Below are 14224 nucleotides of genomic sequence, written 5' to 3'. Positions count from 1 at the left end.
TCCGTTATGATCAGACGCAATCAAACCTAGTCTACAAATGTAATATTGATGTTATTAATGTTTTCCAAGCATCACCCTTTTTCAAGATTTGTTTTCCATTTAAATATATAACGAGAACACAGCCATGAGGTTTCAATACTCCATATTTTGTGAAACTAATTAGTAATTGCACGGTTGTATTGATGATGACAGTCTATTCAATAAACTGTTCATTATTCTATAGATGCATGCACGGTGATGTACTGCGCGATGTCTGGATCAATATTGTTATAGAATGTCAACTCTATTGAATTTCTGTGATAAAAATTCTGCCGAAGTTGACAATAATGTGGCTTTATTATAACTAGATTAATCTAATACACTTGGAGCACGAAGCATTTTAGAAAACGTCAGATAGGCATGTTTGTTATATCACATGGTAACTGTTCAATTGCTACTTAACCTTACTTCAAGCAAAGTATAGAATAAGATTATGCGTTGAATCATGGACAAAGTAATATACATACTTCCCATTGAAATTCCCCTTCAATATTTCAAATTTTATAACGTGGGTATACTGTGAAGAAAATTGGGATAATACTCCCCCATGTCACTCAATCACATAATGGCGTCTGCAACATGCTATGATTATGTAAATAAATATAATTTTACGATGTGAAAGGCTGCATGCATTAAGATTTTCCGAGACAAAGTCTTGCCAGTAAAGTATTTCTTCGCATAGTCTCCTTAAATTTGATAAAGTATGAAGCACTGCATTATTGAAATGAATTACACCCGGGGTTTTAAACAAATAACAGTCTATCAAAAAAGTGTACATGAAAAATTTTGAATTGCTTTACTTATTTTTTGACTAAATGCCAGAAAGTACAAGGTACAAATGAATTAAATAATATGAAAATTGTAAAAGATAGTAAATGTATGAAATAAATTAAGTGAGCTTCGTTTGTCATAATTATAATACACATCATGGCATATTTTGTATAAAACATCTTTCCAATGGTTAATGTGAAAAAAAGTGTGTTGACGAAAAGACTATACAGTCATGACTGTATAAAATATAATTACAAACTTGTTGTACAAATATTTTTGTAATTTTCAAAAAGTACGGAATCATTGTGTAGATATGTACTCACTGATAATTGCTATTCTTAAGTTTTTAACTTGTAAGATTTTCATTTAACATACAAATTTATTATATTAAGCTGAGAGACCGCTAGATATTTCTACTACATATTTACGACATGAATTAAAAACTGAAAAGAGGAAATCTAATATAAAATGAAGTCAAGTGGATACTTAATCAAATTGACACTGTTTAAGTTTGGGAAGAGAACGCTACCAGTAAAGACAATCTAGTGCATATATATGTACATATTTTCTGTAATAATACATGGTCCACGCTGGCAGAAAGTTAATGTATTCCTTATCGTTGTTTGGTTGTGATGTTTAAGGGAAAATATGAAGGAATGATTTTACAGAGTTGCGTACAAATATTAAGATACCTTATAAAAGAAACATGAAGGAATCAAAGTAATATTATTGACTGAAAATACTGTAAACGTTTGAAAATAGAACAATGTCGGTGATTCATTTTTACTAATATATCCTTTACGGTAGATGCAGTTAATGTGGTATCATTGCCTACATGCTTATGTTATCAACTGATAATATCATCACATTTTAACCAAACCTGACAAATCTTCGCTGAATTAAGTATAAACGTTATCTGAGTTGCTCAAAAACATAATTGTTGCAAGCATTAACAAGTGCACTGTTAATACAGCATAACATTTTCAGGTGATATAATCAATATAGAAGCATAAACCTGAGTGAATGAAATTTGTAATTTAAGTGATCGATATACAATATTGCTACTTAATAACGCTTCAATAATTGCTGATATAACAGTTTTGCTCAAAATTGTTTGACCATATCATACCTAAAAGTAAGAAACAAGCCCCGGTTTCAAGCTCAAATCATGTCTAATTTTTTTATATTAGAGATACATTTCTGTTTGAACATCTGAAAAAAAGTGATCCACCGGAAGCATTAAAAAATTACATGACTCGGTTTGATTGAGTCTGTACATGAGGGATAATGAAACAGTGCAACATTTTACACGCCCCTTAGCACCGGCTTGAGCGGTACTCAATTCTCAACACTTCAAAGTGCTGGACTCAATGATCCCGAAAGAAGTCTTACCTTAGTTGTTTTTCTTTCAAACTAAATGAATTGAAATTGTATAAAACTGAACAGAACTTTCAATTTTTGTTGGCTCTTATCATTAACTTTTAGACATAAATATTTATTATGTCTTATTTCGTTCAGACAGTCTGTTTTACATTCGATATTTGATTTGACTGGAACACAATTAAAACCAGGAAATAGCAATCTACAGAATGTACCTAGCCACATCCCATATCTACATTACATCTCAAGTGTTCATGTCCTCGATAAGGTAACCTTGACAAGGTCAGCAAGTCTTTCCTCCTTTGTTAATCGATAAAAGAAAATTGATCGTTTAATGTAAATCTATTCAGCAAATTTCCAATTAACAGCGGATCTTATATTTTTTCGTTTATCTTAAATTCGCAATTAAAGTATCCAATATATTGCATTCTCTTTTTGTTGTCTTTTGTTTTCATCATGTCCCGTAATGTGTTGTCGCTAGCTAAAGGCCGAAACAAGTCAAAAATTTATTTGTCATATTTACGTCTTTTTGCTAGGAACAGCAGCATGACATGAATATGGTTCATTAAAGACATCGCGACGGGAGGCAAAACGAAAATAAGAGAATGGGACTTGTTTCTTTTAGTTAGAACACTCAGCGTGTCAGGACGAAAAGACGAAATACGCGATCAATTTTATGTTGAAATAAGTAATATAATATTTCAGAGTTTTACAATATATCATGATAATCCTAGCCAGTCTGGAGAATGCATAATTGATACCATCATATGAACTGCTAGAAAATGAGACTTACTTACAGTCCTATGCTTTTTTTCTCTTTAGTTGTTCAAACAATAGGCGATATGGACCAATCATTAACAAACATATCTAACAAAGAAAACTCCTTTTATTGTATAATAGCCACATGCATATTCCATTGTGCACGAACATCAATCTAGTTATGATTTAGTATGTCTTTGTTTTTGAAACATTTTCATGAGGGGAAAATAAATGTTCTTTAAAAGAAATTTTCATTGAAGTCTACTACAATGTCAAGTAGTTACTAAGTGTTTCTTCTCGTGTGTTTGGTTTGACAAAGGCAAATCACAGTACACAAATCCTGGCGACAGTATAAGATACTGTTTATATCAGGTTTGTTATATTACGTAACGTTTCATATGATTCAATTGTGTACACATGATACTGTATGTATATGACGTATAATTACAGTATCTTATGTTCTGCAAATATATTACTGATATCATCTACAATTTTGAATGGCCTGAAATGTAATGATGTAAAACTGAAATGATTTAAATATTCATTTTTACGTGCATGAGCAGTAACCATCTAGAATCATAAATTTGTGATAAATCTAATTTTCATACATATGGGCTTCGTTGCTGCTATCAAGAACCTTCATCTTGCATGTAAAATTTTTAAAAAAATAGCCATCGGTAAAGTAAAAAGAAAATGATAAAAATAAATTAACGTAGGTTTTTCTGAAGAAGAGTAAACGTCTTTTGTTTTCATTGAACTGACTATAAAAATTATTCGGATTTCAATAAGATCCGATTTATTTGTCGCCTGCCTCCAAAGTCTGAACATGTAATAACCGAATGAACTGAAGGCTATGAACTGTTAACGGTTTTTTTTATCTTCGTTGGTTTGTTAAAACTATTAACAATGATTTTTGTAAAAGCAAATCATAGCAAATTACCAATGCAGACTGCCGGTCATGTCGATTCGAAACAGCTAAAACATCAATTTATAATATATGCATCTTAAGTAAACAAATATATTTTGCTTTATCCTGGATTTATGCAGGTTTCGATCATCTGTTGTTTATTTTTAGATTTTTACATTCCAAATAAAGTAAATATAATCCTTTAAATTGTACGTTAGTTACATCTTTTGGTAATTGTATAAATACAAGTGGATCTATGTATATTGCTTATCTTTTACTATGTCAATGGAATCATTAAGCAGTTTTTTGAAAGAGTTCACTTAACAAATGCCTGACTATTTCTATGACTATGTTATTGTCATACATACGCACGCACGCACACACACATACATACATACATACATACAACATACATTCATACATACAGTTCATCATTTTCGCTTGATGATAGTATAATTCTTTGGAAAAATGTCTGAACATGTAATAACCGAATGAACTGAAGTAACATCCTACTTCATAGTTACTACAAGAATATGAATGTCTTTCATCTGAACTACTTGAAAATTCCAAGGGTAATTATGCTTATATTACAAATAGAAGTACAATGTTAATATTTTGTTTTTATATTTGTATACCATTTAAATGTCGAAATTTATATTTTGACACTTAGATAAAAAAAATCAGAGCATCAGTTTCAATATAAATGTACTCATAAGGAATCATTTCACGAAGGCATGTAAGCAGTCCAATGCGTAACAAGAACGATCGAATATGCATATCTGATTTTCCTGTCATGAGGAAGATATACTCTCTCAATACGAGGTGTGAAAGTACAGCAGATATAACACGAACGTGATGGATTTGACTGGATAATTAAAATTGTAGATACGTCTGGTATTCCGGAGTTTATATTATACAAAATTTATTTATTTAATTTTTTGTTTGGAAATATTTGAATGCTGGAAATATTGTAAGGAATATATCGTGTAATGAAAGGTATTCCAATGTTGAATTTTCATTCTTCCTTTCCGTTTGGTATGTACATTTTTATAAGGTGTTGTAGATTTTTATATAACATTATAATTGTGACACTTTTTCCAGAAATATTTTAGTTAGGTCTGTGTAAAAATTGAAAAATGGGCGGATAAATAAAGATGAATGAATACATATATTACTGTTAATGTAATAACAATGTAAACACAAGTGAACAAGAATGTGCAGTGTCTAATTTTCAAGTACATGTAGTTATTAATAAAGAAAATATTTTTTATTAACAATTCGACATAATATATCATTCAATCATAATAAAGTTATGAAACTAAAATGACATAATAGCTACAGTTTATACAGACAGCGTTTATTAATTGAAAGTTTCACCGATGTTTGAGTGTCCACAGTTGCTGATGAATCACTCATAATTTAACTGCTTTTGTGTATTAACTACCACATCACCATTACATTGTTGTTTAACCAACTTTCGCCTTCAATTTCAAATAGAATAACATTTGAAGTATATTCAACAATAGATTAATTATTTTAACACAACAAAACAACAATACATCCTTTTTAATTGGAAAGAAAACTATTCATTTACTTTACTCGTTCTTTAAAATTGTGTTTTCATTTACTAATCCAATCACGTGTGTTCAAGTATTTACAAATGGCTAAAGTGTCCATTTTCTTATGACTTATGTATGAAAAGCAGGCACGTTATAGACAAATGGTTGTGGTTTTGTGGTAGGTTCATTTTTCTGTAAGATAAATAAAATAGTGGTTATTTATTAAATTCAAAGCATGAAAGGCAAAGAAATCTCTGAATGCCTCCTCTAAAGACATTTTTAAACTATAATAGCATTTTCCAATAATAACATCTAAATGAAGAAAAGCTTGTATTTATCTTTTGACACTACTGTACTTGGTAAGCGAAAAAGTCTCATATTAAAAATGCTTTTTGAAAAACGAATTTTATACCACCAAAATGCAATTTCATCTAAATCTCTGTAAAAAAAGAAGATTTGGTGAATTGGTGAACCTTGAGGTACCTCAAGTTAACTCTTTATCAACTTTTTTATATATTATTTCTTAATTTATGTAATTAACATGGTCTGGAAAATATTCTTCGGTTAAATAATCAGTTATTGCTTCAAAGAAATAATTGGTAACAGGTATGATTAAGAAAGGTAATTTTAACAGAAATTTACTTTCTCGGAGACATCCGTCTGGCAAAGTTTACACTGCAATAGAATTTTGTATTTCTCTTTTGATTACCAAACATTTATTGTAACTTTCTCATTAATTAAGAATCAAGTGGGCGTTTCAAAGAGAATATTTCTGCTACAACAAGGTTAATCCGGGTAATTCTAGATCACTACTACAAGAATGTGCAAGGAAAATATTACAGAAAGTGTCGTTGCTTTTTGCAAATATTGTTAACTTACTATAAACATTACGATTATTATAATCTCTACTATTAGCCTAATTTCTCTACACGAAAATAATTATCGTATTATTTCAGCAATGGCTTATGCTGTTTTTTTCTCATCCAACAACGTCAAATGTAACATTGTTTGAATAATAAGAAGACGTACTGCCTGTTTGCCATTCCTTTATACAAACAGCTTGTTTATTCTTGAAAGTTTGGTATTCTAACATAACATCTAGACTCTGATGTTATCTTTTTTAGTTTTTCTTAAAATACACCAACAGAAAAATATCTAGGCATGAATGGAGGCATGGCAAGGCAGCTATGTTAATATCTTAAAAGGGGAGCTTACTATGGAAGTTAACATTGTTTATCTAAGCACAAACGCATTGTACACCTTAAAATGGATAGAAATAGAATTTTCATGAAGAACTTCAAAAACGGCAAAGTTGAAAATGTTGTAAGCGCGGGTTGACTGAGCCTAAGTGCAAGCTACTGCCTAAGCCCTCGAGCACTGGCTGAAGCAGAATTCAACAAATAGAATTTGGAAACATATGCAGATGTATATATAAGACGGTTATCATGGAACCTACAGTGTGACACGTTAGTGCTATTCCATGAAAAGCGTATTGTCCCTTAGTAAATAAGTGTATCATTAACAAAAAATAAACGGTATAATGTTTATGTAATAAGTTACACTTAGATAAAACTTATTATTGAGATTACTCATTCTTGTTTGAGAAATATTACTACATTCAAATTAAGTTATATTTTTATTTCGTAATGGTGTTCCTCCTAATGTATAGAAAATGCCATTGGAAAACCTTTGTGTTTAACAGATTTAATCAATCGTCTTTTTACATCACAAAAGCAAATAATGGCAATACTGCTGTCAGTATAAAATATAATTTGTATTAATTCCAATTCCTTATTCTATATAATATCAAGCTTGTACATATGACATGTGAATAACGTTATAATAAGTATCACCATGTCACAACATCTTGTTCAATACTTTACTATGAGATGTCGTACCGTTACAAGATCTTTGCAACTCCTTCCATTTCAAAGGCATGGTAACAACTGTCTTGTATGTCCTCTAAATGTTGATATATGTTCCTAGTCCTTCTAGACTATTAGTTCCAATTTAATTAGTCTCTAAAAATGAATGTGCCTAAACCAGTGATGGAAAAATGCATCCGAAGCGGACAGCTTTGAACTACAGCTATAGTTTTTCACGTGTTGCGTTATTTCCCTATGGGAAACAAGAAGTTAATGTAACTCTTTGTTGTACACCAACTAATTTGACGAATTAGACGGGTTCATTACATGTTGATAATAAAACATACTGTACTATGCTGAGTTTTTTTTATTTACAGCTTTCGTTCAGACTGTAAAACTATGTGCATTATTATTTATAATTAAAAGACCGTATGCAATTGCAAACACCTGTTCAATATCATCAAAGAATAAGATATGTAATAAAACAATATAAAGAACAGATAAAGTAGTGAAATACCTCCAAATTAAAGTTTATATATAAACAATATCATTTGAATATTGCAAGCCAGTTACATACGTCCTTGCCTTTTGCTTTTGGCCTTACTTAAATGCTCTCGGAATTTAAGTGTGTGTGTGTGTATCAGATATTCGCATGGACACTCCGAGTATATAGAACAAAATATATAGTGCAAAAGATGCAAATACATCATTTGGCTATTCACCTTCTTCTTAGCTTGTTATAGTTGTAACTATCGTGATTGTATATTGTATATTATATTTATGAAACATGAAAAATCTGCTCCAGTTAATCATTTGTCACCTTTTGCATATTTATTTCTATGTTATCTATGTCTTAAAGGAACTATAAGTAACCTGTTTATAGATGTCATTCAAGCAACATCTGATTATACACGGAATAAGATAATGTTAATGTGCAATAAAAATGTAATGATTGGTATTGTTTAATTCAAAACGTTATGTAAAATCGAATATTAATCGGCAAATAACCAGATAAAAGAAGTCAAAAGTTTTAGACTTTTTTTATTGCGTGTAAAATTCAAAAGATATTTTTAAAAATTAATGTTTCGACTTTTAAATTATAATAGAAAAAATTTCCAAACCAAAAAATATTTTTAGTCGTAAAACGAAGAAAAGGCAACAACCGAATACGCAACAGGAACGATCGAATATGCATATCTGTCTTGTCTGTCATGTGTAAAATATTCTCACACTCAATACGAGATGTGATAGCATAACTATAGATCTGGCTGGATAAGACGTCAGTTTTGTGATATGGCACAAAGTTCGCCCATATTCTCATTTTTCTTACAATATCCCTGGAAGAATTTTGCTAACGCAGACAAAAGAAACTTTTGAGGCGGAAACAATTTTTGGTCGCCGATTTCGACTTTGAGTTATCTGCTGTTGAATTTAACTTTTTATTGTATATTCAATGGCAGATAACTCTTAAACGAGATAACGATTCTAATTTTGTCCCTTTAAATTAATGTTTACGTGTCGTATTCTTGGACTAAACAGGATATAAATAAATTATATGAATCAGTTTTATTCTATACTATGAGTATATGAAAACTGAAGCGAACGTCTTTACAGAATGTTTCCTGCAATAAAATGCATTTGTTTCGTTCATCACTATACTTATCTACCAGTATGTTTATAGATTGGTTGCAAAGGTATTTTCATCTAAGGGTTTTATTTTGGCCAGCACATATTTGATTATATTTTCAGCTATGATGTTATGAAACAAACTATTGTTAACATTTCACTTAACTATTTCATTAAGATATATGCCATTATGAAACAGAACGTCAATGATATGATATATGGAAACGCAACTATAGTTTATGTATGTAAAGGTATGCTTATTTGAAGTTATTTTGCTTGAAACAGACACATACTATCAATGTAAGGATTATGTGAGCAAGTGAACAGCAATGTGCAGGGCAAATGTTACAAGTCTAATTATTGTTACAATTATTGTCAAGTTTATTTTGTTAACGACGTATCAGATGCATGGATTGTCTCTCACAATCATAGTCAAATAAACAGATGGGCGGACAATAGATAGTAGCTTTCATTATGTGTGGTAGGAACATATCAGCCTGTCGGAATATAAAGTTTCTGCTCTTTATTGCTGTTTTCATAATTACAAAAGTTCTTGGGTGATTTCCCAATGCACTGCCTTTGAGAAAGATATATTTGATAATATTACGATATGACAATACTTTTTGAACAAGTAAAAACTGATCAAATTAACGTTCGTAATGCTGTAATAGAAACACATGTGTATTCAATGTTTATATGTTTATAGCGTTTACCGAAATGGTAGAATTACAAACATTCCGCATGTGTTTGTTAAGATAATCTTATAATATATTTGATATCTTTTTCTATTTACACTATGAATTTCCTATATGTTTCATAAAGTCATCAAATTGCTTACCGGGTTTATATGTTTCATAAGAAAACGATATAACAATTTAAGATAAGTCGACTATTTAGAGGATTTCATAAAATTGATATTTGTTGGACGTGTCACGATTCACTGCTTCATCACTTATTCTTTTTTATTCATAAAGATATCATACAACTAATGATATTTAGTTGTAAGACGTCGTTTCATTTAATATTTCGCAGCTAGAAGTTATGCAAAATCAATTAATTACAGCAATGATACAAAAACCTTACATTCCAATTTATTTTAAATGGGTTGTTTTTTCACGAACGAAATGAAGATGGGATATAACCTATTAAAGATTTAGGCGTAAACGTTTAACAAATGTCAGTTATGTAATCAGTTATGTTTTACTCTACACTTAAGACTGTTGAGGATGATTCAGCGGTAGGCTATAGACGAGATGCAGAAATCTTGAAACTTGTTGTGTGATTTCACCGCTACAGCTAGTAGTTATTCACCGCGTTTTGCTTTCAGTTTTCAAAGGGATAATAGGCGGATTGATTATTCATGAGTGTAGTTTTCTCCTTTAAATCTATTTTACTGTGAGCGTGTTGGTTTAAGATAAGGAAACTATATAATTACTGGAAAAATGGATGGTAATTGAATTCATGTTTTGCAAGACATTAGTAAGTACGAATATCTATATTGATATGATTAAGTATATCGAAACATAAGCATTATGCTGACATTTTTCCTGCATTTTTATTCAGACTTTTTGACTAGACATTTAATTACTGAATAACATGATGTATTTATTGTCTAATGGATGAATTTCATACAAATTGTGAATGGAAAAAGACCAGCAGTACACAATTGCAATGAACATATACGAGTATTATAATGTTTGAATGTTTTTTAATTAAAGAATGTTCCCTTTAACAGAACCTGTGTATAAAACTCGTTGAAGATTCATTTAGTAATGTACAAATCTTATGTCTTTAACTCAACATTCCACATGTGATACGAATGTGTGATAATGTATGATGTTTGCAAACATTGATATTTTTGCTTTGATAGGTCGAATCCATTATTCAGCCTGTGATCGTGTAACGAAGCTTTAAGTTCTTAACGTTAATTAATTATCCACTGATAAAACATCGTCTTTAACCTGTCGACGGTATAATAAATAAGGTTATATTATCACAGTGGCAAGACCATGCTTCAACAAAAGTGATCAATTGATGTTTCAAAGAACAGTTTGATAAAAAGGCGCGTTTATTTGTATAATCAGAATAGTTATCACTTTAAGGTATTTACATGCTTGAAGACATCTGTCTGGCAAAGTTACAGCTTTGTATTTCAGAATTTAGCGTTGAAAATGAAAAGTATAATTTCAGACGCGATTCATCTCCTTCTTCAAGAGACATGTGGGAGTATAATTAGTTTACCATTATCTATTGCTAAAGTAACAATGCGGTCAAATCCATAAGGTAATAATAGACGAAAGAGAGGTCAATACTTTTGGAATTGTCGTTGCAAAATTATTCTTGTAATTTGATATAAACGATTTACTTTATGTCATTACCATAAGTACGCTTCGGTAGAAATTACTAATGTCATTTAACATTATTACCCCTCACTTTTTCGTAATGTTAGTTTCCCATAGGCCTCTGGGAGTTATTCTTGCTGTTAATGCAAGTGTACCCCGTGACCAAGAAATTTATACTGTTACAGGGGTAACAGTACTTTTTAACAGTATAAAATCTGGTCACGTGGTCTATTTTCTAAATAAAATAAAATGGCCGCAATTTTTTTTCCGATTCATTGTTATTTTCGAAGTTTACCACAATAGGGCGTCATTAGAGTTGCAATGACCACCCATAAAATTTAGTTGCTTGCACCCTGGAGTGCTTTTCGCGTGTAAAATATCTTTTTGTTGAATAGTCCAAAAGTAAACATCCGTTTTCACCGGAAGCAATTGCAATGTGAATTATGTGTCAAACTGGAACATTCAGACGAGTAAAGGATCACTTAACAATTTTGATCAGTGAAAACATTACAGATATGCTGGACAGACATAGGATATTGATCATCGTTATTTTGAAGAAAAAAACAACATATATTCTGGATACAGAAGGATCAGATTTCACTGATCATAACCGTATAAATAGGTTTGTGTTTTGTTTTCTAAATAAAACACAGCTTATTGTATGTTTATGACTGTTAGATACCATCACTTGCTTAAATAGTAAAAGAAAAAAAAACCTCAAGTAGGCCTACTGTACAGTACACTTAAAACTTAAAAGGTAAGGAAAGTTTAGTTTTTGTTTATCTTGGTTTATTTTTGTTACAGTTAGATTTTGAACATTGACAATTTCATATGATCACAGTGTTTGTTTGGAGTAATAAAATAAATAACACATGGGTTTGTGAGTAACAGTAAAAATATCCTCTCTCGTAAAATACTGTTACCCTCGGCTACGCCTCGGGTAACAATATATTTTTCTCAGGATGATATTTTTACTGTTACCCACAAACCCATGTGTTATTTATATAATGTTTTGGAAGGTGAAGGAATTTCATTAACACTCCAGTGTCATTATAGAAAAAAACACTTCCTGTTTGCCATTCCTTCAGTTGGCAACAGACAAACAAATAGTTGTTTGTTGTTGTTTTTTGTGTCAGTCTGGTATTCTGACCTGTCGTCAAAAATATTCTAATGTTATCATAATGAATATTGTCATAATGACAACAGCGAGAGATTATAGCATTACAAGAAAAATCTATAATATGTAAATGTCTTATAAAAGGGCTGAACAGATTGAGGGAGCGAAAACTATATAACCTATAAATAGGTGAATACGTCTGTGACATACTATATTTTATAATGCATGCTCCAGAGATACTTGAATATAAGTACATACACAAGAATAAAATCTCTCTCCACTTACACCAAACTTTCACTCGTTATTGTGGATTCACATAAAATGAGTTAAATTATGTTTTGGCAAAAAGCAATTTTATGGTAGAACACTTTTTATAGTTTAAATTAAATATAAGCACTTTAACGAATTTTTTTTAAAGCACAGGTGTAGGGACGTAAAATGCTTTTGTGAACTGTACTTTGTATATAATATTCCGGGTTATTATATGTATCTATAACTTTTTCCTGCTTAAATTTTTAGCTGTGAGTATTTCTTAAGTCGGTGCTTGGGTGCAGGAAAGACGTTGCGCATTAGTTAACATTAACAGACTCAGTAAAACCGATACAATAGGGTTTTGTTTGTTTTCATTACACTCACGGAGGTTTCTCCCTCTCCAGAATTTCCATAGTCGCAGAAGAAACAACTGCTACATAACAAAAAATAAAAGACTCTTCAGACGTTCAGCAAACAAACACGAATTAAAATGTCAAGCATGTTCAGCTGTTAATCACGACAGCCAATCAGAAATATAAGATTATTCAGGTGGTATAAAAATAAACACAATTAGACTTTTTCATGCATGTTATGTAATTGAACGGTGTTCATTTAGAGAGATGTATCATATATGAAACATGTAAAGTGTAGCTATTTTTGTAAATCAGATTGAACGAAGAAGTAAAATGACACAGTCCTCGTCAATTAAATTTAACGATTGAATGGTAACACCAGACATGTGCAAATCTAAGCGATTTGCCGCGGATTTATTTCTTGCAGAACGGATTTAATATTCAAATTATTTGTTAGTATTTTGTTTACCCTTGTATTTGAGAGCTATTTTCAAATGTTTTTAAAAGGTGATTTGTATTAATATAAAGTCTTAACCTTGATATATATAGAGAATCGTGAAAGGTAGATGGCAAAGTGGAAATTTGAATAATAAATAAAAGTTTATTCCTAGCAACAAATAACCAGATTATAGCGTCTTAATTGGTTTGAAAGCATATCTGTACATCTTGTTTTGTTGTTGTTTTTAACCTTGAACGTACCGTTTATTTACCATTGACCGTACCGTTTATTTACCAAAATAAATATCTTACGTTAATATATTCCTGAAGAGCTCGGTAGGTGATGATCTTTAATATTGTTTTTATATATATTTTCTTCAAATTTGGTAGTATAATATTGTACGCCTGACATCTACGCGTACATACGTCATCTCAGTACTTTTATAGTCATTCATCCCTCCATCCATCCATATATCCATCCAGTTTTTAAATTTATTTTAATATTGTTATTTATGTAATCTGAAATGTACGAATTAGATTTCTTGATTCAGACAATTCAATAACAATTAGTTTCAGTACGAAAGAAGATAATTTAAACATGATAATTCTGTGTTTTAAATGAGATTAAGTGGATTAAATAATTATCAATACTTTATAAAGCATTTACATTTTGGGTATGCCAAATATTGATATAATTCTGGCACATTTTAAAACAAATTAGACTGCAAAGCTACATAAGCTGCAAGGAATGGTTACCAGACCTGATTCCCCTGTTGCCATACATTCTATGACTTTTCTGAGTCTTTATTGATTCCA

At 30.7% G+C, this 14224-nt stretch overlaps 1 protein-coding gene across 4 annotated transcripts in view; it reads left to right on the top strand.

The window, feature by feature from the left end:
• LOC132741324 (uncharacterized) overlaps positions 1-14224 on the top strand; it is a 99780-nt gene that overhangs the window by 58614 nt on the left and 26942 nt on the right. The window contains exon 1 of one of the 4 annotated variants that reach the window (XM_060729466.1): positions 10129-10385. The exons of 1 other annotated variant lie outside the window; for it this stretch is intronic. The gene's annotated coding sequence lies outside the window, so the exon portion shown is untranslated. Of the gene's footprint in view, positions 1-10128; positions 10390-14224 lie in introns of those variants that run through there. 2 more of the 4 variants (XM_060729457.1, XM_060729460.1) reach the window with 2 other exon arrangements.

This window comes from Ruditapes philippinarum, unplaced genomic scaffold (assembly GCF_026571515.1).
Source record: "Ruditapes philippinarum isolate M1 unplaced genomic scaffold, ASM2657151v2 ctg1247_1_1_1_1, whole genome shotgun sequence".
Lineage (NCBI taxonomy): Eukaryota > Metazoa > Mollusca > Bivalvia > Venerida > Veneridae > Ruditapes > Ruditapes philippinarum.
The sequence above is the reverse complement of the archived record's forward strand: the minus strand, read 5'-3'. Positions and strand labels throughout refer to the sequence as shown.